Source organism: Triturus cristatus, chromosome 3_1 (assembly GCF_964204655.1).
Source record: "Triturus cristatus chromosome 3_1, aTriCri1.1, whole genome shotgun sequence".
Taxonomy (NCBI): Eukaryota; Metazoa; Chordata; class Amphibia; order Caudata; family Salamandridae; genus Triturus; species Triturus cristatus.
In genome coordinates, this window is record NC_140583.1 from 362,989,915 (window position 1) to 363,016,588 (window position 26,674).

Consider the following 26,674-nt stretch of genomic DNA (forward strand, 5'->3'; position numbering starts at 1 on the left):
GTGCTGTGATTAGCATGGAACCCTGCCTGATTGGTCTCCAGCAGGTTGTTACTCTCTAGATGGCCCGATAATAGAGCTAACACGTGCTGCTCAATTACCTTAGCAAGGAAAGGCAGCTGGGAGATGGGCTGGAAATTTTTCAGACATTTTGTGTCTGCTCCAGGTTTCTTCAGCAAGGGGATCAAGCGGGCCTCTTTAAAAGCTAAAGGGATCTGTCCTGTATGAAGAGAGGTGTTCAATAGGTGCAGAACCTCTTCCTCTATTCCTGGCATTGCCATCTTGAATATGTCAGGAGGGCATGGATCCACCAAGGAACCTGATTTAACTCGGCCTATAATTTTAAGTAATTCCTGTTTGGAAATAGGGGATAACTCAGCTAATGGTGGAATGTTTAGCGGGGCAATAAGGTCCGGTATACGCGGACATTCGAGGGGTGCGGTTTCCGCAATTTCGTCCAAGATATCAGATATCTTCTTTACGAAGAAATCCTGGAACCTCTGACAGTCCTCCTGGGTGAACTCGGGACTTTGCTCCTTGTTCACCCTGAGCTCCGCCAGGACCCGAAAAATTTATTTTTGCGGATTTCTTGCCGTAGTTATTCTTTCCTCAAAGAAAGCAGCCTTCCTTGATTGTATGGCTAGTTTGTACTGGGCTAAGGATGAAACATATTCTTGTTTGGAGATGGCGTCGTATTTTTTACGCCATGCCCGTTCTTTCTTCCTCACCCCGCGTTTCATCTCCCAACGATCACCATTTTATCATATCTTGTACACAGGTCCTGGACCAGTCTTACAAAGAGAGTGGGGAAGTCAGACGACGCCCAAGGTGGCCGATAAACCACCAAGAACACCACACAGACCGCTCCCCTCCTGAGCTTAACCCCCATGACCTCAGCTCCTCCAAGGGTTTCAGAGAGGAACCTATTGGCACGGAGGCATGACTGATATAAAAGGGCTACTCCTCCTCCTCTCTTGGCCCCCTCCCTGTTAAAATGAATAACCAAGTAGTTATCTGGAAGGGCCGCCACTAAATCAGGCACTGAGCAATCCTCCAGCCATGTTTCGGTAAGCGCAAGGACATCTAACTCCCCGTCTTCCAAAAATGTGAAGACCTCTAACCTATGGCTCTGCAAAGAGCGAGTATTCAATAGACCGTAGCTCAGGGTATGTGTGTTGGGAGTGCGATGTCGCCCTCTGACACTCCTAGGTGAAATTAGCAGACCCTCGCAACCCAGCCGATGTATGGTAGCCGGCTCCAGATGGGACTTACCCAAGTTAAGCTGTAATAGGTCGCCCCTTGAGTAAACCACATTCTTGCCAGGGGTTCTGGCCCCGGGCCCCGGATGGTCACGGACGGGCACAGACGGGCTAGTCTTTGGCGTGTCTTCGGCGTGCCGAGGAAGTGCCCGCTGCGCTCGTCCGCTGCGCTTCCGAGCAGTGAGCATAGTAAAGGGGAAGAGGCGGGGGCGTGGCTAAAAAGGGGCATGGCTCCGAGTCACGTGGGAGGTGACGATGACGATCCCCAGCAGTGCGCGAAGCAAGGTAGGACAATGATTGCGTCGCAAAGCAAACAAACAGTGCAAAACAATACAGAAGGTTTAAAAGCTAATGAGCAGCCCCCGGCTTCCGCCTCAGGGGTGAATAGCGAGTCAGCACCGGCTGCTACTCAGCGCGGCGATTTTCAAGCCTCCGGGAGGGGGCGTGGCTAAAAAGGGGCGTGGCTCCGAGTCACGTGGGAGGCGACGATGACGATCCCCAGCAGTGCGCGAAGCAAGGTAGGACAATGATTGCGTCGCAAAGCAAACAAACAGTGCAAAACAATACAGAAGGTTTAAAAGCTAATGAGCAGCCCCCGGCTTCCGCCTCAGGGGTGAATAGCGAGTCAGCACCGGCTGCTACTCAGCGCGGCGATTTTCAAGCCTCCGGGAGGGGGCGTGGCTAAAAAGGGGCGTGGCTCCGAGTCACGTGGGAGGTGACGATGACGATCCCCAGCAGTGCGCGAAGCAAGGTAGGACAATGATTGCGTCGCAAAGCAAACAAACAGTGCAAAACAATACAGAAGGTTTAAAAGCTAATGAGCAGCCCCCGGCTTCCGCCTCAGGGGTGAATAGCGAGTCAGCTTTCCTGTTCTCCGTACCGGGTCGGTATGTGATGTGGAAATTGAAACCGGAGAAAAAGAGCATCCACCTCATTTGACGGGGAGACAAGTTCCGCGCCACCGTCAGAAACTGGAGGTTTCTGTGGTCCGTATATACTGTAACTACGTGTCTGGCCCCCATTAACAAATGCCTCCACTCAGCAAATGCGTCCTTTATCGTGAGTAGTTCCTTCTCCGCAATATGGTAATTGCGTTCCGCGTCGTTCAATTTACGAGACATGTACGCCACAGGGTGGAGCAACCCCGACACCTCATTCCTCTGAGAGAGAATGGCACCCAGCGCCACATCAGAGGCGTCCGCTTCTACCACATAGGGTAATTCCGGATTCGAGTGAGCTAGCACCGGGGCGGTGCTGAAGGCCTTCTTGAGGGCCACAAATGCTTTTTGTGCTTCCGGTCCCCACACGAACTCCTGAGACTTCCTTAGTAGTTGCGTGATCGGGGCAACCAAGCCAGAAAACACCTCAATAAAACGCCTATAAAAGTTGGCGAAGCCTATGAAGCTCTGGACTTCCTTTACTCCTCGGGGCACCGGCCACTCCTCCACCGCTCTGATCTTGCGTTCCGCCATCTCCTGTCCGTTGGGGCTCAGCATCACTCCAAGGAATTCCACTGATGTGACGTGGAAGTCACATTTGCTGAGTTTGCAGTATAGCATGTTTTCCCTCAGTTTGTTGAGAACCGCGGATACGTGCTGTACGTGTTCTTCCTCTGAGTTGGAGTAGATGAGTATGTCGTCTATGTAAACGACCACGTAAATATCCAATACCTCCCGGAACACCTCATTGAGGAAGTATTGGAAGGCGGCAGGGGCATTGCATAGTCCGAACGGCATGACGAGGTACTCAAAGAGCCCGAACCTGGTCTTAAAGGCGGTTTTCCATTCGTCGCTGTCCCTCATGCGCACAAGATGGTATGCCCCCTTGAGATCAATCTTTGTGTATATTTGGGCCTTTTTTACCTGTTCCAGGAGAACGCTTATGAGAGGCAGGGGGTACCGGTTTTTTATGGTTATCTCGTTCAAGGCCCTAAAGTCCACGCAGGCCCTCAATTCGCCATTCGCTTTCGGGATGAAAAAGAGAGGCGATGCGGCAGGGGATTTCGACGGCCTGATGAACCCCAGCCCTAGTAACTTATCCAAATATCCCCGTAGATGTACGTTTTCGGGTTCTGTGAGCGCATACAGTCTGCCGCTGGGAACGCTAGCCCCCGGAACCAGGTCGATTTGGCAGTCGAACGGTCTATGTGGAGGGAGCACCTCCGCTCGGATTTCATCGAAGACGTCCCCGAAACTGTGATACACTCTGGGCAGCTTTACGGCCTTTTCTGCTGCCGTGGCGACCGTGTGACCTTCGCCTACCTCACCTTCGTGGGGGTCCTGCCGCATGCCGCACCATTGTTCACAAAACGGGGAAGTCATCTCAATGTGATGCGTAGGCCAATCCACCGTTGGGTTATGTTTTTGGAGCCAGGGTAGGCCCAATATGACCCTGTACTGCGGGGCTCTGATTATGCTAAAATCGGTACTTCTCCTGTGTGCTGTCCGATAGGTCCGGTCACCAGACTTCTCCCATCCACTGCATACACCTCCTCTGGTATCTGTTTGGGAAGGAGAGTGAGACCCAGTCTCCGTGCTTCATTGTAGTCCATGAACATGCCCGTGGCTCCTGAATCAATCATGGCTACCACAGGTATCCACTGGTCCTGCACTCCTACGTGTAAGGTAATAAACAAATGTCTTCGCCCTCCTTGATTCGGGCTCAACATGGAAGGGATGTGAGTGTGACTCCAAGATGCCCCTTCCCTAGACCCGGAGTCCCTCAGTTTTCCGCCGGTGCGTCCACCACTGCTGTCACCGTTTTGTTCGCTCGGTATCGTGAGGTTTTTGGCTTGGCTGGACACTCGGACATAGTGCCCCCTTTTTCCGCAGTAAAGGCAAAGGCCTTGCTTGCGGCGTGATTCTTTTTCAGTGGCTGTAAGGCTCGCCCTTATAGCTCCTATGTCCATGGGTTCCGTCCTGGTGGAGGAGTTGGTCTCAGGGCCACCCATCGACACATACGATGGCAGCGCTTTCCCTTTCCTCTTGTGATCGCCCTTTCTTTCGTTCAATCTATGGTCCAGCCATAGCACCAGGTTGATCAAGCCCTCACATGTCTTGGGTTGGGGGTCGATTTGTGCTACCACATCTTTGAGCTCTTCGCTCAAGCCCTGGTGAAACAGCGCAGTTTGTTTGGCTATGGGCCACTTGGTTTCGGCCACTAACCTTCGAAAAGCATTAAGGTACTGCACCAGATCATTGTTGCCTTGCCTCAGCTCCAACATCTCTCGATCGGCAGTATACGAGTCCGCCCTTCGATCAAACACCTTCAAGAATTCCTCGCGGAAGGCTCCCCAATCCCATAGGATAGGGTCGTCCCTGCTCACCAGTGGGACTGCCCATTGCACCGCGTTCCCAGCAAGATACGAGATCAGAAAGGCCACTCTGGCTTGGCTGGTAGGAAAGGCCTTTGGTTTGCAGGACAGCTGCAGTGCTACTTGAGTGAGGAATACCTGCACTGTGTTGGGGTCTCCGCTATACCTCTCTGGTGTCGCCAAAGGAATGGCTACGGGCATCTCTACCACAACCGCAGGGGCCGTGGCCGTGTGAGAGGCACCCGCCTGTAGCGGATCGTTCTGCAGAGCGTCCATTCTAGCCTTAACGTCTGCTGTTTCCTGTCTGGAAGCGGTGAGCTCGATTTGCATCGCGGCTAAGACGGCCAACATATCCTCAATCGTGGCCATGTCGTTCGCCCAACCAGGAGATTGTTATGGAAGAGGTCAGATATTATGTAACGTCCTGGCTTTCTCGGGGCTGGGACAAACAGACGATGGACCAGAGAAATGGATGTTAAGGATGATTTAATAAAACAGATAAACAACTACAGGCAACAAAGAATACCGGTACTGGAATCACCAGTTAAAGTACGATACCCATTCACAGCTCTTCTAACCGTCCTCCGCATGCACACCGGACCCGGTATGCTCCAACGGAGGGCACAGTGCTAAGCAGTGGCCGACAATGCCACTCGACCGCTGTGAAGGGTAGTTCCAAGGTTGTGGAATCTACGGGGGGGGGGGGGGGGGCACGTGGGAGTCACCCGGCCGGGCTCTCTACCACCTGGGAACAGCCGCTCTACCAGTATCCCCCAGAGTACTGCCACAACACAAAGACGCTGGGAACACTTCCTAGTGTGCGTCTCTTGTATCCGGGTTTAAATGATGATACCCAAGGTGGTGCAGAGATTGGATGGGAGCAGCCGCTCTACCTATCCCAGTTCTCCTACGAGTGTCGATGGCTAAGACGCGGAAACACATCCTGGATAGCGTCTTAGCTCTAGGCATGTGTTTACCCAAGTAACGAGGGTGGGGAGCTTCGGCTCGCACCCACCTCGTTTTCTCCAATTGTCAGGCCGTGGGGAGCTTCGGCTCTACCAACGGTACTTGTGCCCAATGACGTTGAATACGGCTCTCAGAACGGGACAGGACACGGGCAGGAAGCACACGCAGCACCTCTCCTCCGCTCCTTAGAATGTTCCTTCCGCCGCTCAACTCTCCAACGGGTCCGTGTACCTCAACCAGGTACTCCGGCAAAGATCAGAATATCCGACGCCGAGTCCCAGTGATCTTCTCCTTAAGTAGTACTCTCGGCGTTGTATAACCATGACTCTTGAGTTGCATAACACGAAAACTAGGCGTTACCCTTGGTGTTATGTAACCGGAACTCTTGAGTTGCATAAGGCACTGTTGCCGGAGGGCATTCTGGGAGTCGTAGTCCGCTCTCCTCCAAGCGCACCAGGTTCACGGAAGTGGCATCGTGGGAGGGAATCCATGTGCGGGAGGGGATTCCTGACATCATGCATCTGCTGTTTAACCTCTGTGGGGAAGACGCTAGACTCCTGGCGATGGGTGTGCGTGCTATCCATGTCTGCCTGCCACACAAGATTAAAGTCCCCCAGGAGGAGTGTTGGTCCCTCCGCGAAGTCTTGGATTTTCCACAAAATCAGTTGGAGGAAAGCGGCCTGCCTAGTGTTGGGTGCATACGCCGAAATGAAGGTGCACAGTTTACCCTTCAGGATACCTTTGACCATTATCCAGGGGCCTTCCTTATCTGATTTGGTATCTATGGGTTGAAATTTCATTGAAGTGTGAAAGAGGATCGCGGTCCCCCGGTGTTTGGTGAGAGCAGAAGTTCTGTATATTAATGTAAGCTCCGAAAGCTTCGAGTAGAAATCCGTTGACCACCTCGGAGTTGGTTCGATGTCCAAAGGGTTCCTACCGCCAGGTACTTTCCGCCCGACTGCTCACTGAAACCAAGTAGGAATATCCGGCACCGGCTTGGCGTGTCTGTTCCTTTTTTCACGGAGCGCGAAGCCGGAAATCACGTAGCGCGCCGGACATGACGTCAGCACGTGCTGTGCGCCGCACAGCCCTCGGGGTAATGTAGTTCTGCGATACTACTAGCGTCGATATCGCATGACAACGTCTCCACCAGTGCTCCCGTAACAGTACATCCCTTCCCCCGAGGGACGTTGTCAGGGTCTTGGCTTCGAGGCATTCAGGGTGTGGAATTTCTTTATCAATCGAGGAGCGTGAACTGCTTCTGCGGGCTCCCAGGAGTCTTCCTCAGGTCCGTATCCTTTCCATGATATCAGGTACCATATCTTCCTTCCTCTTTTCTTGGAGTCCACCACTGCTCGTACATCATATTCCGGTTCGTTGTCAATCAAGATTGGCTTAGGGTGTCTGGGTACAGGAGTGTGGGCTGGTTTCAATAAGGAGACGTGGAAGACTGGATGAATACGCATGTGATTTGGTAGCGCGAGTTTGACCGCTACCGGGTTGATTATCTTGAGAATCTTGTAAAGACCGATGTATCGAGGATTGAAGATGCTATAGCGCCGAAAGCGTATATTCCTGGTTGATAACCATACAGCATCACCTTCCTTGTACAATGGTTCGGGCCGCCTATGTTTATCTAATTGTGTTTTATACGTGGTTTTTGCTTTCATAACCTTTCTTTGGGTGTTTTTCAGGATTCTTTGGATTCTTTGGATTCTTGTTTGTACTTCTGGTACTTTCAGTTTCTCTGTGGGTAGTATAAATGGTAGGAACCGGGGGTGGAAGCCATAGGTAACAAAAAACGGTGCTAGTTTTGTGGTGCTATGTTGAGCACTATTGTAGGCTATTTCGGCTAGCCATAACCACTCTACCCAGGTTTCTGTAGTGCTTTGAACGTAGGCTCTCAAATATTGTTTCAGAGTTTGGTTTAACCTCTCCGTCTTTCCATCTGTCTGTGGGTGAAAGCTGGTAGACATGTTTAAATTGATTTGCAAGGCGGAACACCACACTCTCCAAAACTGTGACGTGAATTGCGTGCCTCTGTCTGTTACGATAGTCTTGGGAAGGCCATGTAGGCGTACTACGTGAGTCAGCAATAGCGTGGCCACTTGTCCGGAAGTAGGTAAACTATGACACGCAATGAAGTGGCCCATTTTTGTTAAACTATCGATTACTACCAGAATCGTGGTATATCCTTTATCCTTGGGCAATCCTACGATGAAATCTAACGTGATGTTCGATGAAGACTTAGTAAACGAACTGAGGCAAATATCTATGGAGAATACGCAAGGAGGTTCTTTGGGTATGGAGAGTTTGCAAGGGTCTGATGATTCTTCAAATTGGGCGTATCAGGATTCGCCCAACCCCAACCCTAAAACTAATACTCCACCCCTTATTGCTCCACCCGTTGCTGCTAGCACCCACAATTCCTTGGATCACGAACATCGAAAGATCACGCTTGACACCATTTATGATGTCATCATGGCACATAGGGCAGAGGCTCAGGCGGATAGCGCTCATACTCAAAACTCATTGAAGAAGCTACAGACCTCTCTACGAAGAGTCGCTAAGTCCTGCGCTGATACCGCCATTAGAATCAGCGAAGCAGAAACTCGTATATCCACGTTAGAGGATGAAGTGACTTCACAGAAAAAAGAGATTACGGCATTGAATGCCCAAAGAAACGACTACATCTGGAAGCTTACAGATTTGGAGAACAGGCTTAGACGAAATAACCTCAGAATTCTTGGGGTTCCAGAGGGAAAGGAAGGTACGGACCCTCTTCTATTTGTAGTGGAGCTCCTATCTGAGGCTTTTCCCGAAAATACGAGCTGGGATTGGAAAGCTGAGGTTCAAAGGGCTCATCGATTTCCATTTTTCCAGAGGAAGACAACTGGTCAAGTGAACCCATTTCCTAGAGCCATTTTAATCTCACTGAGCCACTTCTTGGCTCGTGAAGCTCTTTTTGATTTGGCCCGCCCCAATAAGAAAGCTCGTGCCAAAGGGTGTGAGTTTTTTGTGCGTCCGGATTTCTGCCAAGCAACAGTGGACCTTAGGTGGAGATTTCGACAACTAATTCCTAAGTTCCAGGAGAAGGGGGCACAGGTTTTTCTACAAAATCCTGCTAGGCTGAAAGTTATTATCAAGGGGCAGGCATCGGTTTTTACGGATGAACGCACTGCCAAGGAATCTCTACAGAAGCTCTAGATTGGGGCTTTTTTTCCTTCTCTAGGAAATCTTTTTTCTTTTTTCGAGCCCGGCTCAGTTTGACTTTTCACCGATGCGATGTGTTTTTCGCCCCCTTTTTTTTTTTGAGATAATATGGAGATAACACTAAGATAATGTGATCAAGCTAAAACTAAAGTTTAGTAACAATTTTTAGCAACTCCGAACTCAGGCAGACTGTAGCTGTGAATTATAATGCATGATATCGGCTATGGATAAATGTAGCGCTAGGTATGTCCTTTTTTTTTTTTTTTTGGGTGGTGTGCTCTGGGAGGGGCTGGGCAGCCTATCTCGCCATCTATCGGGACTACGGTCCCTGTGCTTCATGGGAAGGGTAAGGGTGGGCTGGGTGGGTGGGGGGAGGCAGGCTAGGGTGGGGGTGGGGGGTGGGTTGGTGTGGGTAAGGGGAGGTGAAGGGGGGTGTAAGGATAAATCAGCATTGACGGCTATATTTGTATCTTTTTGTTTGAACCCAAACTGTTCTTTTTTTGAAATTAGTAGACTCATGTTTCTTCAACTTGTGGTAATGTTATTATCTGTATCTCTATATCTGGGTCTGAGTCAAGTGGTTCATATGGTTCAAAATTAAATAACAATCCGCAAAATGAGAACATTATCTTTATGTTCATTGAACATATGCGGACTCAATGACTACAAAAAAAGATTGGTCTTGGCTAAGATAGCTAGCGGTTTCTCCTGGGACATTCTGTGTCTTCAGGAGACACATATTGCTTGGGCTAATAGGACATGGTTCAAAAAAATTGGGATGGAGTTAATTGTCTGCTCAAAGCAATCTTTTAATAGTCGAGGAGTGGCAATCTTATGTAAAGCTGGGGTTTTGTCATGTAAGAAGCACAAGGAAGATCAAAAAGGAAGGTGGGCTATTGTTGAGGCACTGTTTGGCAATAATGAGACAATTACCATTTGTACAGTTTACGGTTCAAATCTGGATGAACCCGAGCTATTTGATTTCCTAAATATAGAACTCGCAATGTGGCCTCAACCGGTTATATTTTGTGGGGATCTTAATATACATATAGATGCATTAGCAGATCTTAGGTCTGTTTCTACATATTTCGGACGTAAACCGAGAGTGTACAAATCCCTACGCAATTTAGTTCTTAAGCACGGCCTTTATGACACTTGGAACAGACTCAATAACACACATCAAGGAAGCACATTCTATTCAGCTCCACACAATAAGCTAGTTCGGCTTGATTATATATTGGCCTCTCCTTCTATTTTGGAAAGAGCAACCATTACTGTACTGCCAAGACTAATCTCCGACCACAACCCTCTTATGCTAAAATTTGAGATAACTGCTGTACCACCTGTAAGATCGAATTGGACCTTTGATAGGAAGCTTTTAGCTGACAAAGACTATCGGGACCATATTAATTCTTGGCTGCCAGGATTTATAGCCATTCACAAAAATTCAGCCCCAGACACAGTTGTTTGGGATACTGTCAAGGCTGCTGTCAGGGGGGAAACCCTAAGATTTGCAATACGCAAACGTATGACTCTTAGACACAAATTTGAGCAATCTATTTTAAAGTTAAATACGCTCGAATGTGAGTTAGTGCAGAAGATCAAGGATCGGTCGGATGTCTCTACAGCACAAAACAAATTCATAAAACAGAGGTCTGTAATCTTTCAGCACTATGCTGATGAAATGGCCGCTAAATTTCAAACGTTTAGAAGGGAATGCTTTGAATATGGTGAGCAGGTGGGTGAAGTCTTGGCAAATAGATTAAGGCAAAAACAGATACAGGCCAAGATTGATAAAGTTAAAGACATAGATGGGTTTTTACAAAATTCGGAATCTGATGTCTGTGAGGCATTCAAAACTTTTTATCAAAAACTATATATGAATGAAGAAACCGGTGGTTCAGCTGAGTATCTGGAGGAGATCCCCTCTCTAGGTTTAGATCAGGCTCAGAAGGACACTCTTGCTACCCCCTTAGATTGGGAGGAAATTAAATTGGCAATGCTCTCTTTACCGCGGGGCAAAGCAATGGGGCCTGACTCGATTCCTTTGGAATTTTATATTGTGTTTCAGTCTGTCCTACGGGACCTACTAACCTCTTTATTTCAGATCGTATTTAGTGGTACAGCTCCTGATTCATGGTCTAAAACAACCATTATAGTTTTTAAAAAGAAAGGGAAGGAGGCGCTCGAACTTGCCTCATACCGCCCTATAACTTTAATTAACGCGGATAGTAAGATTTTTTCCAAACTTCTTGCTAGACGACTTGGCAAGGTTATAGCACCATTAGTCTCTCATCGTCAACACGGTTTTGTAGCAGGTAGATACTATAGATCATATCCGCCGAGTAATCTCTCTTTTGGATTGGTCCCAGGTGTCAGAAGTCCCAATAGGGGTAGCCCTGTTGGATGCAGAGAAGGCATTTGACAGGGTGTCCTGGGAATTTCTCTGGGCCGTCCTCCAGTGGAAAGGATTTCCATTATCCTTTATCAAAGCAGTACAAGCTCTCTATACTAGGCCGGCAGCCTCAATTCGTATATCTGGGCAGTACTCTGCGGAGTTTCAGATCCATAGAGGCACCCGGCAGGGCTGCCCCTGCTCTCCTTTACTTTTCGCTCTTTATATCGAACCTCTCTTGGTAAAAATAGAGCAGGATCCAGAGATTATACCAGTTAAACCTATGTCTCAATCTATTAAAGTGTTAGCCTATGCTGACGATGTGGCAGTTGTCACAATGGATGTCGCTAAAGCGCTGAGCCGTATTAAAACAGTGACCATGGAATTTGGATCTTTATCCGGCTATAAACTGAACCTACATAAGACGCAAGTTCTCTATACTGGCACTGGCCCTCTTTTAGGTGTCAACACTGTCTCGGAGGCTGTATACTTAGGGGTCAAAATTGCCTCGAAGGTTGAAACAATTGTCAGTCTCAATCTCGATCCAATTTTAATCTCTTCTAATAGAATGCTGGAAAATTTGGACTATTTACATCTATCTATTTATGGTAGGTGTAATGTCATTAAGATGGTGGTTTTTCCAAGATTTCTTTATTTCCTTCGCTTAATTCCTCTTCTTATACCTAACCTAGTTTTCACAAAAATAGAAAGAATGTGTTCCCGTTTTATTTGGGGGTATAAGAGGTCAAGAAGAGCCATTAAGAAACTTACTCTACCAATGGCAAGGGGGGGGCTGGGTATTCCCCAGTTTCAGTACTACTATTGGGCGGCCATGCTCCAATACATGAGGATCTTATTTTTTGGACCTCAGGTTTATTTTGACCCTGCTTCTTCACCCTCTATATATGAGCTTGTTTTAGGGTCAGAAGCCAACTATTTATTCTCTAAATTTTTTGAGCCCAGCTATTATAAAAGAACCCGTTTTAAGATCTTGGTGGCTGCAGCTGCAGTCTGGTTAAAAGTGCATAAACTTTTTACCATAAAAGAATATCATCGATACATGCCTCTAGGAGAAATAGGGAAACTGCCTATGATTTTTTCAGATTCAATCATGCATAGATGGAACACTCAGGGGATTAGAGCCATTGGGGACCTATTTTCTAATAACCAGTTGATGTCTTTCTCTGAACTTCGAGAGAAATATGGGCTACATCATATGGATTTTTTTAAATACCTTCAGATTCGAAGCTTTTTAGTTAAACTTATCTCAAGAGGTCAGATTAGTTTAGAAAAGAATCCAATTTTGGAATGTTTAAAAAGGAAATGTAAGATATCCCAATTGTCTAAAACTATAACTGCAACCAAACAGGATGATCTTGCCTATTTTGAGCAACGTTGGGAATCGCGGCTAGGGATAGTCGGTGTTGATTTACAAGTAGTGTTGAATCTTCTGGATGCGGTTTTATTCTCAGGTAGCTATAAAAGCCAATGTTATATGGCAATTTTCGATCTGTACTATTCTCCAGCGAAGATAGCCAAATGGGGTATAAATAAGGGGGGGTCGATGTCCTAGATGCAGCCAGAGGGCTGCTGATTTGTTGCACATGCTATTTGAATGTCCTGTACTTACCTCTTTTTTTAAAGAAATACACTGTTTTTTGAATTTAGGTTTAGGAGTCTCGGTTGACATTACACCACAATTAGTACTTTTTGGTTATGATTTTGTTTCCAATAGCAGAAATCGCTCAACTCCAGAGAAAGGCTTCCTGTTTCTTTGTATGGCTATTTCCCGCTTATGTATTACCTCACAATGGCTTAGCTCGGAGGCTCCCTCTTTTTCTATATGGAAAGCTAAATTGTTATCCTTGTATAATTTAGAAATTTCCCTATATAATCATAAAAGCACACGAAGGAAAGAATTTGGGTTCTCATTATGGGCTCCAGTGAGTAAATGGATTTGATTATTATACTTCTTTTCTGTGTATGTTTACTCATTATGGAATGATTATTGGTTGTTTTTTCTTTTTTCCTCTGATTTTAAACTTGTTTCATCGATGCTGATTTATCCAAAAAAAAAAAAAAAAAAAAAAGAAATCTAACGTGATGTGTTCCCACGGTGTGTTCGGGGTTGGCAGGGGTCGAAGCAACCCATAAGGCTTACTGCGATCAGGTTTGGTTTGCATACAGACTTGGCATGTTTGTATGAGCGATTTCACATCGCTGGTCATTGTAGGCCACCGGAATTGTCTTAGAAGCCTTTCTTGAGTCTTTTCTCTTCCGTTGTGTCCCGCTGTGGGAGAAGTATGACACCAGTGGAGCGCTTCCTGGCGTAAGCTCGGAGCAGGCACGAATAACTGATTTCCTTTCATGGGTAAGCCTTCTCAAACCTTCCAATCCTTGTGGTCTAACAACCACTTCTGCCATCTTGGTCGTTTCATTTCTGTCATCACCTTAGTGAGGAATTGCTCGGATGTCACCACACAGATCGCCTGATCAGGATGTATGATAGATCACGCTATCGGTTCTGAGGGCTCCAGCGTGCTTTCCTGCCTTGAGAGGGCATTTGCCTTTTTGTTTGCACTCCCAGGTCTGTAGGTGAGTACAAACCGAATTTCTTCGAAGAATAGCATCCACCTCAATTGTCGGGGGGAGAGGAGGCGAGCCGACGTCATGTATTGTAAGTTCCGATGATCGGAAAATACAGTGGTCGTATGTTTGGCCCCCATTAAATAGTGTCGCCATTCTTTGAAAGTGTCTCTTATGGCGAGCAGCTCTTTCTCTGCTATGGTGTAATTAATCTCAGCGCCACTCAGTTTTCTGGACATGAAAGCGATGGGATGCAAAAACCCGTTCTGGGGATCTCTCTGGGATAGCACGGCACCAATCGCTACTTCAGATGCATCGGCCTCTACCAAGTATGGTCTTTCAGGATCTGGATGTGCAAGGGCAGGTGCCGTTGTAAACGCTTCTCTAAGCTGAACGAACGCCTGTTGTGCCTCAGGAGTCCATGCGAATTTCACCTTTTTTCGGAGTAGTTGGGTTATCGGGGCTACTATATCTGAAAATTGAGAAATGAACCATCTATAAAAGTTGGCAAACCCTAGAAAGGATTGTACATCCTTTACATTTGTAGGGGTTGGCCAATTCTGTACTGCAGAGATCTTTCTTTCTGCCATGGTTTGTCCTTGTGCTGACAACATCACCCCTAGAAACTCAACCTGGTCTACGTGAAACTCACATTTACTGAGTTTACAGTATAAATCATTTGCTCTCAATGCCTCTAACACTTTTCCTACGTGTTGCTGGTGATGGTTGACGTCTTCCGAGTAGATTAAGATATCATCTATGTACACTATGACAAACCTGTCTAGATACTCCCTCAACACTTCATTCAAAAAGAAATGGAAAGCGGCAGGCGCGTTGCAAAGCCCGAACGGCATTACTTGATACCCGAACAATCCATATCGAGTGCGAAAAGCCGTTTTCCATTCGTCACCCCGTCTCATACGGACAAGGTGGTAAGCACCACGTAAGTCAAGTTTGGTGTACACCACTGCCTTTTTTACTTGGTCCAACAGAACCGATATTAATGGAAGCGGGTAGCTATTCTTTATTGTCACCTTATTCAAGGCGCGAAAGTCGATGCAGGTTCTCAACTCGCCGTTAGCCTTCGGAATGAAGAAAAGGGGCGACGCTGCTGGGGATTTTGATGGTCTAATAAACCCATTAGCCTGGTACTTTTCTAGATATTCCCGCAAATGTTCATTTTCTCTTTCCGACAGAGCATAAATGCTCCCACATGGCACCACCGCCCCAGGAACTAAATCTATCTGACAATCGTAAGGCGATGGGGGAGGAAGTAGGTCAGCTTGTTTTTCGTTAAAGACATCTAGGTATTCTCTATACATATCGGGTAATTCTATGTCATTTCTGCCGCTGTAGCTATAGTATATCCCTTGAGCTGGTGTCTTTCTATCGAATTATTATCCACAAAACAGCTTTGCATACAGAATGGGGATGTAAAGACTATACTGTGATCTATCCAATTGATGGTAGGGTTATGTTTGGTTAACCACGGTAATCCCAGGATCACCCCATACAAGGGTGTCTTGATGATATTGAATGCCAACCATTCTCTATGGGCTTCTCCACACCCTACATCAAGGGAGGGGGTACTAAATCCAATGGGTCCTGAAACCAGATTTCTACCGTCTACAGTTAACACGTTTTCCAAATGTTCTTTAGCCACCTTTGAAATCCCTAAAGACTGCACTAACTCCTCATCCATAAAGATGCCTGTAGCGCCCGAATCCAGAAGGGCAGTAACTTCTACCGGTTTCCCCTTTAGAAGTAACTGAAGACGCACAAAAAAATGGTCTTTCTTGCCTATCACAGAAGGTATTTCATACTGGCCCTTGGAATTTCCTCCCCCAATCCCTGGGCCTATTAGTTTTCCGTCTTTGATACTGTCAGCGGGGTAGCCCGCGCATAACCGCCTTCTCTAGCCGTGGGCTTAGCCAAGCACTCCTTTACATAGTGCCCCTTCTTCCCACAATACATACATAGGCCTTGCTTTCTCCTCAGTTCCCTTTCTTCCTGTGTTAGGGCTGCTCTCACTGAACCTATTCCCATAGGTTCCGCCGCTTGACCAGAAAAATGTCCCTGTGAGCGTGGTTTATCACTCCTAAGAAAAGGACGATCACATTTCTTTCTGTCCCCCCTTCTTTCTGAGAGACGATGATCTAAACGTCTAGCTAAGTTGATTAGATAGATTTAAGACCGGGGTTGTGGGTCAATTTGGGCTATTACATCTTTTAATTCATCCCTAAGACCATGGTGAAATACCGCTGCTTGCTTTTCTTCAGGCCAATGCGTTTCTGCCACTAATCTCTGAAACGCATTTATGTATACCAATAATTCACGATTCCCTTGCTTTAACTTTAACAACTCCCTATCCACTGAATATGAGTGGGCTCGGTGGTCAAAAACGCCTTCAAACTCCTCCCGAAACCCGTCCCAATCATATAACAATGGGTCATCCTTCCTTACTAAGGGAACTGCCCATTGTGCTGCGTCACCCGCCAAATAGGATATCAGAAAGGCTACTCTAGCCTGGTTGGTACTAAATACCTTGGGCCGACACGTGAAATGGAGCATAATTTGTGTTAAAAATACCTGTACTTTCTTTTCATCCCCATAGAACCGTTCTGGTGCGGCTAAGGGAATGGGGGTTGGTATTTCCACCGTAAACGGCGTGGGTTGGGCTGGGGAAGAACCACCTACCCAAGTACCTCCACTACCGAGTCGGCTCCCAACTGCATCAAAAGGATTACGCTGTAGTCGTTCTACGCGATCCTGTAATGCCGCTGTCTCTACTCTGGATGCCGCTACCTCTGCTTGTACTATTTGTAATGCTGTAAGAACGTCTTCTAGGGTGGCCATTGTGCTCCGAACCAACTGGGAAGTAAAAGGTTTTTTATGGCCGGATATTCTGTCAGCTCCGATAGCTTCGAGTAGAAATCCGTTGATCACCTCGGAGTTGGTTCGATGTACAAAGGGTTCCACCTCTTGATCGTTTCCTCTCTGATTGCTATTATAGCACAGGAGATAGATCGGATCAAGTGAGGGAAGGAAAGGATGGGAACAGCGGGGAGGGAGACCTGTGAAAATAAAAGCACACCATTAAACACCTTTAAACTATGCGTAGTCTAGTATACACACTTCAGCATGGGAACAACTACCGGGAGGGGGTTTGCAGTACCTGTAAAAGAAAATAACCATGAACTTCATTTAAATGCCATGAACAGTTCTATTCGTTGTTGTGGTTCTCGGGTTTGTTTGTATACATCGTCTACACACACCACAGATATCACCAAAAGAACCAATATGTATTTTCATGCTTTCCTTTATGACCTTAGACATGAACAATCAAACTCCCATTTTATGAACTCCACCGTTTCTCAACAAGGCTTCGACAAAAGGGTTCTACTGCACTCAATTTGCCGGTTCGAAACCAGGCTTCGGCCCTCAGTGCTACGCCCTAGATTTGTGAGCTCCAAATTCCCTCAGCTCGTTTCTCTGAACCTGAGGGTTTCTTTTGTAGGTTTAATGTCAGAGCCGTTCACTTCACGGCGTCGCTCTCACTCTCTCTCTCTCTCTCTCACACAATCATACGGTACCAATTCCTCCTCAGGCTTGGCATGCATCCCATATGATCGTTTGCCACTTTGATATTCTTCTGTAAATGTACCAGAATGAGTGCACAGACGTTCATCACTCTCGAGAGACTGCTATAAGCTCCCGCGATCCCGCGGTACCCAACACCCCACTCTCGAATCTCTCCAGCAACTGCAACGGTGCAGGTGCACCCTTACCCGACCACCACGGCCTACCGCCAGGTACTTTCCGCCCGACTGCTCACTGAAACCAAGTAGGAATATCCGGCACCGGCTTGGCGTGTCTGTTCCTTTTTTCATGGCGCGCGAAGCCGGAAATCACGTAGCGCGCCGGGCATGACGTCAGCACGCGCTGTGCGCCGCACAGCCCTCGGGGTAATGTAGTTCCGCGATGCTACTAGCGCCGATCTCGCATGACAACGTCTCCACCAGTGCTCCCGTAACAATTAATGAGTAATTTTTGTGGCTAAGATGGGACTCTTCTGTGCTCGGCAAATGTGTCTCCTGTAACGCTATTATGTCTAGGTGGTGGTCAGAGATATATTTCCAGACCTTTTGCCTTTTTATTAGGTGAATTAAGGCCTTTGACATTCCAGGAGCCTACTGTTATTACCATTGGGTCTGTGCCGCCCCTCTCTGCCCTCTCAAGAGCCCTTGTGTCAACCCCCTGTAGACTGCAAGATAATCCCCACCCAATGGGAGACCAGGGTGAACCTGATGTGGAGCCCCTAGCTTAAACCAAGTGCAAGTGCAGGAAAAATCATGAAAAAGCCGCCACCAACCTCCTCTCCCTCACCATTTCCCAAATCCCAAAACCTTGTCATGCATCTCGGAGGAGCGCCTGTCCGCTTCTTGGGCACGTGTTCCCAAGTCGATCACTCTGGTCCCCACTGAGTCCACGTCGCGTTGAAGGTCTGCCATTCGTGTGGTAAGATTGGTCTTTAGCTGGTCTATTGAAGTTTGAATGTCTTGACACAGTTCTTTACGCAATTCCGCCTTAAAGTCTTGGAGTGAGGACATAAGATCTTCTTTGGTAAGGGCCATAGCGGATGTCTCGTCGTCTCGGTCTGAGGCCCGATGCTTATCAGCTGGCGGGAAGAAGCTCGAGACCTCAGTCGTTGCTCGAGTTATCGTCTTATTCGGAGGCATAAGGCTCGACCCCAGTTAATGATTTCTGGTGCGGCGGAGAAGGAGTGAATTAGCAGACCAGAATGGTATCCCGGCTCGGGAGTGCGCAGCAGTCACTACTGGCCAGGCTCCGCCGAACTTGTGATTCTAGTGAAAAGGTAGCAGGCGGAGAGGAGTTATATGCAGTGGAGGTCCATCACTTGCCACGCATATCAGGGAGTAGCAGGAGCAAGACGGTCCCCGATATGGCTACGGTGCTAGGCGATATCTTTAGGCCTCAAATGTAAACCTCCTTGTAGGGGCGGCAGGCATGCCGGCGGTTAGGGTCCGCCTTGGTGACAATTTTATGCAGCCCCTGATGGCCAGCCGTCTCAAGTGTCCCCGTCTGGAGCTGAGGTGTATTGGAGCCGATGCATGCAGGGTTATGCCGGCTCCGTCTCTATGCGTTCAGTGATAGGAAATAGCGCCAGTTTCAGCGGTTGGTCGCCATTTTAAGGTCAGGCGCAGTGTGGCACAAGGTCTTTAGTGTCCGCCAGCCGTTTGTCCCCTCGTCTCAGGGACGCGGGTCCGCAAATTATCGCCCGCGCATCGGCCCTCTTCTCTCTGGGGGACTGCCGAATGCCCGCGCTGTCCCGCTGTTGCACTCTCTGGGGGATCGCGGATTCAGCGCATCGACCCCCCGTCTGCTAGACTCCAAGGCGACCCGCTCACCTTTTTTTTTGATAATCAATTTTATTAGGTTTTGAAGAAAACAAGAAATTCATTGGCAGTAAATCAGACACATTATTCATGCACATTGCAATCACCAGAAATGACAAGAACAGGGGCTCCATCGCTAAGGCGAATAAAAGTGGAGAGAGTGGGCAGCCCTGGTGGGTGCCCCTCTGGATGGGGAAGGGTTCAGAGAGTACACCGCTGATAAGGACCCTAGCCCTAGGAGCGGAGTATAGGACCCAGATCAGACGCCGGAACGCGGGACCAACACCCATCCTCTCCAATACGTCTCCCAGGTAGCCCCAGTCCACCATATCAAAGGCTTTCTCGAAGTCTAAAAAGAGCAGGGCCAGATACGGGGTAAGACGGTGACGGTGTGCCAGAGCGAGGTGGAGGCGGCGAAGTCTCTGGGCTGCCACTGTGGTAAAAAGTTTGATCTCCGTATTAATAAGGGAGATGGGACGGTAATCCGCGCAGGCGAGGGAGGGCGGCCGCGTCTTTGGAAGAACTACGATAGTGGCCACGTCCGTCTCAGGCGGAAAAGACCCCTCCACTACATGATTGAACAACTCCACCATTTGCGGAACCAGCGTGTCCCGATATGTAGCATAGTACTCCTGGGGGTAGCCGTCGGGCCCGGGCGTTTTGCCGGAGCGCAACAGTGAAATGGCCCCGTGTACCTCCTCGGCCGTGATGGGGTGGTCGAGAGTTGCGGAATCCGTCTGGGAGAGTGTTAGACCTGGCACCTTGGCGTGAGTCTCCCTTCCTCTTTTTTGTCGCTGTGCCTCATGTGTTTTTATGGTGTTGGCCGCTCAGCGCGCTGTGCCACTGCCAACCAGTGTCGCGGTGCGAGTGCTCCCTATGTAAATTGTATATGATGGTTGGATTCCATGATTGGATTGTTTGATTTACTGTCAGACCCCAGTAAAGGGCGCCAGGAGCGCCAGGGCATGTAAAGGCAAACACCGCTGGTGGGCTTGCAGCACTGGTTGTGCCACCCACAGAAGCGGCCGGTAAAATATGTCTAAGGTCTGCCATCGCAGAACCTGCGTGCAGTCTGGTACTGAGATGCTGACTGGCAAGTGCCCACACTTGCCGGTCCCTGAAACCTTCCCTTAACTGCATGTTAGTCACCCCTCTGGTAGGCCCACGGGCAGGGTGCGTTGTAAGCATAAGGTAGGACAAGCCTAGATGCGTGGCCTGTCCTAGTAGTGAATTACCGCCATCTTGTTGTTCACTACTGCACGACTACCCTGTTCTCATAGGCCAGTATGGGCGGCTTGGATTGTTACACCCTATGATCCTAACCGACCCAGGGAACACGGTAGAAGATCGAGTTTAGTATGCCTGAACTCGGATAATAAGGTACATCTTTTCCAAGGTTTATTTTAATATTCCGGGTTTGCAAATGCCGCTTTTAGAAAGCTGGCCTTTGCTTGCCTAAACATTTCAGCCCGCCTCTGCGTGATGTGTATCTGATGTCTGGCTGGTGTGATTGACAGGGCTGGGGGAACCCAGATGGGCAGGGCTAGGTAGCCTGGTGGTGAATAGGACGATCGACAGGTAGATGGGGGGGGGAGGAGTACTCCTAGGCGCTGAATAGGACAGTGCTCTGCCACCTCAATGCCGGCTCCGCCCCCTGTGGAGCGTCTGAGGACTCTGCCCTGCACTCTGAAAGAAGAAGCCTGCATCACGTAAACAAAGTGCTCAGAAACCGGACTGGACTAGGCAAGGGCCCCCCTGGCCTGGGAGAACAAAAGATTGGCTGTATAAATGTAGGAGCCCTGCTCCTAAGAAACTAGATCCGCTTTTGACCAAGAAGAATCTCTGCCTGAGGAGGAGGCACCGGGAAAGCTGTAGGAGGAAGACTGTCCCTATCCTGGGGGATTGGCCTGCAGTGGTGACCTTGCTACCAAAGGGGAGAAGAGGAACTTTTGCTGAAAACTTTGCTTTATTATTACTTTCAAGACTTGTGCTTTCCAAAACGATCTCCAAGGGCTTGGAACTGAGCTTGCCCCCTGAACTGAGCCCCAGGACCATTGGGCTCTACCTGATCTTCACTCGCCTGCCACTGGACTGTGGTGTCCTTTCCCTCGCCGGAGCTGTGACCCTCGTGCCCCAGTCCCTCCCTGAGCCGTGACCCGGACTGCTTAGCCGCCCCCGCCTTGGGAAGAGCCTCGCTCGATCGGAGCCGCTCCCCCTACGCTGTGCTGGGCTGCCCCTGTCACCTCGCTCGCTGGAGGCTCGCTGTGCATCTTCACCCTCCCGCCGGAATCGGCGTTGTGAGCATCTCCAAGCCTCGGACGGCCCGGACGTAACCTGCGTGCCCGGCTGCCCCGCTTTGTTCACCCGCCCCCTGCAACACCCCGCTCTTGTCGTGAGCCTGCAGATCAGACCCCCATCGTGAAGTGTGGGAGCCTCGGACGCCGCCTCGCCCTTCTGTCGAAGAGCCGCTGAAGTCCCGCACCCGCCCTTGCGTCAAGAAACAAGGTACTGTACTTACGAACTCGACCGCGAGCTTGCATCGGATCCAGGGTCGGCAACGTTCTGATTTCCCTGTCATCTGCCGTGTGCTTCCCGGACGCCGCATCAGCACGAAGTGCGCTGAGGCCCACAGTTACCTTGTGCCCGCCTAAAGAACTTTCCGTAGCAAAGAGACTTTACCGTATTTCCAAGAGTTGTGGCCCCATCAGTTCAACGTTACTGGGCCTTGTATTTGAATCTGCTGAATCTACATAAAAGCTTATTTTTATATACTTCCTGATTGGTGTCAGTTTGTGGTGCATGCAAGGGGTTTACTGTATGTGTAATTGCATTTGCTTAACCGTGTACGCCTGAGACTTAGCCTAGACAGCTCGCGCCACGCACCTAGAGGGTGAGCAGGGGTTATTCTGGGGAGTCATCCTTCGCCCTGACAAGAAGTAAAGGGTCCCTGCTTGTTGTGGGTACACACCTACGTCAACCAGAGCCCCCTCATTTCTAACATTGGTGGCAGCGGTGAGGATTTACGGATTTGCATTTGCGGTTTGCGTATAGTGAACCACTGATCACCACGTAGTGAGAGCAGACCAGTAACGCAGCCACAAGACTAGCAATTGTTTTTGTTTTGCCAAGAATCTCCGTTGTTAGAGCCATGCCTGGTTCACTTCCCGCCGGAAGGGCAGCTTCTATAATCTCTGGATTTGAGGACATAGATTGGGAAGAAAGCGCACTTCAGGATCGTACCAATGAAGAGTTGAGAGGTTTTTGCTCCAAGTTCAGAATTGCCCAAACTGGATTGAAAAAGAAGGACCAACTCGTGAAGGCGCTGAGGGCCTGGTATGAGTCAAAGGCACCAGAGAATCAGGTGGAAATGGTTCCACCAGAAAGTGTCCATGAGTTTGGCAGAGACCTGTCGCCAGAAGAGTTGGCAGACAGGGCAGCAACCCGGGCACATGAAGTAGAGATGGCAAAACTTCATGGGCAAATGGATATGGAAAAACAAAGATTAGCCATGGAAGAAAAGAAACTACAAATAGAGCATGACATGAAGCTGAGGGAGCTGGAGCTGAAAGCAAAAAGTTTGGAGCTTAATCCCTCTGGTGGCAGCACACCGCCAGTACCGGCGGAACCAAGAGTTTATATTCCCAAGGATGTAGTGAAGGAGTTCTTCAAGAATGACGACATCGGGCAGTGGTTCAGAGCCTACGAGGTAGCCATGTCTTCCCACCGGGTCCCTGAGAGAGATTGGGGAGCGGGGTTGTGGGGACGGTTCCTGAGTGAAGGGCGGGACACACTGTTAGATTTACCTGCTGATGTTCATAATTCTTACGCCCATATGAAGGAAGCCTTGATGACTAGGTATGGGTTGACCCCTGAGTTATATAGACAGAGGTTCAGGGGTTGCACTAAGATTCCCAATAGTACGTATGTGGAGTATGTGACTTTCTTTTGCAGAGCGCTGGATGGTTGGGTAAAGGGTAGTAAGGTAAATGATTATCAAGGGCTTCTTGATTTGATGGCATGGGAGCACTTGTCCAGTAATTGTTTTCCTGAGCTACGCCAGCACCTGATAGATAGTAGGCTGACTAACCCTAGGAAGCTTGCTGAGGAGGCGGACCGCTGGGTCAGTACCAGGGTCCACAAGGGTCCCGTGGGAGATTCCGCCAAAGGTGGGCAGGGTCCCCAGCAGAAGAGTGGGGGGGACAGGGGTAAACAGAAGCAGTTCCAAAAAGGCCCCCAAAGTAGTCCCCAAGGGAACCAAGGGAAGGGTTCTCAGCCTCCCCCACCCCAGAAACCGACCGGGGCCCCGACAGGCCCTCCTGTTCAGAAGGGGCCCGTCAGATGTTACAGGTGTAACAATTTGGGGCATTTTGCCTCTGATGTAAAGTGTCCATTGTTTGGTAAACCAGCACCCACTGGTGCTCCACCCCGGCAGGTGACTAGTGTAGCCTTGGGGGGAGGAGAGGGATGTCCAGGGTGGGTGGGGTCCCGCAGAGATGTCCCTGGTCTCGCTAGGAGACCGTGAAGTGGTCCCTCCAACCCAGCTGCCTGAGAACACTAAGAAGTACAGGCAGTGGGTGACCATAAATGGCCATAGAGTGGAAGCTCTTAGAGATACAGGAGCCAGTGTGACAGCTGTCAGGTGTCACCTGGTGTCTCAAGAGCAGGTGGTCCCCAATGCATTCTATCCCGTTGTTGCCGCTGACAACACAGAGAGGCACTGCAAGGTGGCTCAGGTTCCCTTTGAGTGGGGGGGGGTCTCTGGTACTCTTCAGGTAGCTGTGAGGCCCGCCATGCCTGTAGACTGTTTGTTAGGGAACGATTTGGAGAGCTCACCTTGGGCTAAGGTGGAGCGGAGTGCTCACCTAGAGATGTTGGGTATGCCGGATTGGGCGTGTGTCACCACACGGTCCATGGCAGCCAGTAGAGGGACTCAAGAGGTCCTGGAGCCTGAGAGGGAGGCCCAGGAACCGGCCTCAGAGAGAAGGAGCAAGGGGCGCGGGAAGCCGGCCCCTGAAGTTCCCACGGTCCAGGAGGAAGCAGACCTTGAGGGGGATGCCCTGGAGCCTACAGGGGAGCAGATAGCTGAACTGGGAGACCTGCCGGAGCTGACCCATTGGCAGCAGGAAGGGGGTCCCACCAGGGAGGACTTTTGCAAGGCACAGAAGGAGTGCCCTTCTCTCGTGGGTATGCGGCAGCAGGCTGCAGACCAGGCCGCAGGTGATCAGTCAGGATCACATTTCGTTTACTGGGAGAACGACCTCCTATATACAGAGCCTAAGGTTGCTGAGCCTGGGTCAGCCCGTGCGCTGGTGGTACCCCAGGACTTCAGAGCCTTCCTACTGGGGCTGGCTCACGATGTGCCATTGGCAGGGCATTTGGGGCAGGACAAGACCTTTGAAAGGCTTGTCACCCACTTTTATTGGCCTCAAATGCGCAGGAGTTCGGATACTCACTGCAGGACATGCCAGACTTGCCAGGCAAGTGGAAAGAGTGGAAGGAAGCAGAAGGCTCCACTCCAGCCATTCCCTGTGGTCGGTACCCCATTCCAGCGAGTGGGGATTGACATTGTAGGGCCACTGGACCCCAGGACAGCGATGGGCAATAGGTTCATCCTGGTCCTGGTGGACCATGCCACCCGGTACCCGGAAGCCATTCCTCTGAGGACAGTGACGGCCCCCGTGGTGGGACGTGCACTGATGGGAATTTTCTCCCAAGTGGAGTTCCCTCTAGAGGTGGTGTCTGACCGCGGTACCAATTTCATGTCCAAGTACATGAAATTTCTTTGGCAAGAGTGTGGTGTAACCTACAAGTTCACCACACCTTACCACCCCCAAGGAAACGGGTTGGTTGAGAGATTCAACCGAACCCTCAAAGGCATGATAATGGGCCTAGAAGGACCCATGAGGCGTAAGTGGGACGTCCTCTTACCATGCCTTCTCTTCGCTTACCGTGAGGTGCCACAGAAGTCTCTGGGGTTCAGTCCCTTTGAGCTTCTGTATGGTCACCCAGTCAGAGGACCTGTAAGTCTGGTCAAGGAAGGCTGGGAGCAATCTCCCAGGAAACCTCCCCAGAATGTATATAGTTACATGCTGGCCTTCAGGAATCAGACTAGGCGATTCAGGCAACTTGCTGAGGCAAATCTGGAAGCCAGCCAGGAGGAGATGAAGCGGTGGTACGACCAGAATGCCACTCTGGTAGAGCTTCAGCCTGGACAGAAGGTATGGGTCTTGGCCCCCGTGGAGCCGTGTGCGCTCCAGGATAAGTGGACCGGTCCCTTTGAGGTGGTGGAGCGCAAGAGTCTTGTTACCTACGTGGTGGACCTGAAGTCTCTTAGGAACCCCTTACGGGTCCTACATGTGAACCGCCTCAAGCCCCACTTGGAGAGGTCCCAAGTGGGCATGCTCTTGGCAACAGATGCTGGGATGGAAGAGGAGACAGAACCTCTTCCTGACCTCCTGTCAGCCAAGGAGCAAGATGGGTCAGTGGATGGTGTCATCCTCTCTTCCACCCTGACCCCTGAGCAACAGAATGATTGTCGCCAGTTGCTGGGACAATTTTCTGATCTGTTTTCCCTGGTCCCTGGTGTCACTGATTGGTGCATCCATGATGTGGACACTGGGGATAGTACACCTGTGCGGCACAAGGCCTACAGGGTGACTGACAGGGTGAGGACATGCATCAAGGAGGAGGTCTCCAAGATGTTTGCACTCGGGGTAATTAAGTCTTCTAGCAGTCCTTGGGCCTGCCCCGTGGTCTTGGTCCCAAAGGCTGCAGCGCCGGGAGCCACACCCGAACTCCGGTTCTGTGTGGACTACAGGGGACTCAATTCAGTCACTAGGACTGACGCCCACCCCATCCCCAGAGCTGATGAGCTCATCGATCGGCTAGGGGCTGCCAACTACCTCAGCACGTTTGATTTAACGTCTGGGTATTGGCAGATCGCCTTGACCGAGGGGGCCAAAGAGAGGTCAGCATTTTCCACCCCAGATGGGCACTACCAGTTCCGGGTTATGCCCTTTGGGATGAAGAATGCCCCTGCCACCTTCCAGAGATTGGTCAACCAGGTGTTGGCTGGGCTGGATTCGTTCAGTGCAGCCTACCTGGATGACATCGCGGTGTTCAGCTCCACTTGGGAAGAACACCTGCGACACCTCTGGGAAGTGTTGATGGCGCTGCGCAAGGCAGGCCTCACGATCAAGGCGAGTAAGTGCCAGATCGGGCAGGGTTCCGTGGTGTACTTGGGACACCAAGTTGGGAGTGGCCAGATGGCACCCCTTCAGCCCAAGATAGAAACCATCCTGAATTGGGAGGCGCCCAAAACCCAGACAGAGGTGAGAGCCTTTCTAGGTCTCACCGGGTACTACAGGAGGTTTGTCAAGGGGTATGGCAACATGGTTGCCCCCTTGACAGCGCTGACTTCGAAGAAGCAGCCCAGGAAAGTGATTTGGACTGACACCTGTCAGAAAGCTTTTGAGGCCTTGAAAACTGCTATGTGCACGGCGCCCGTGCTCTTGGCTCCCAACTTCTC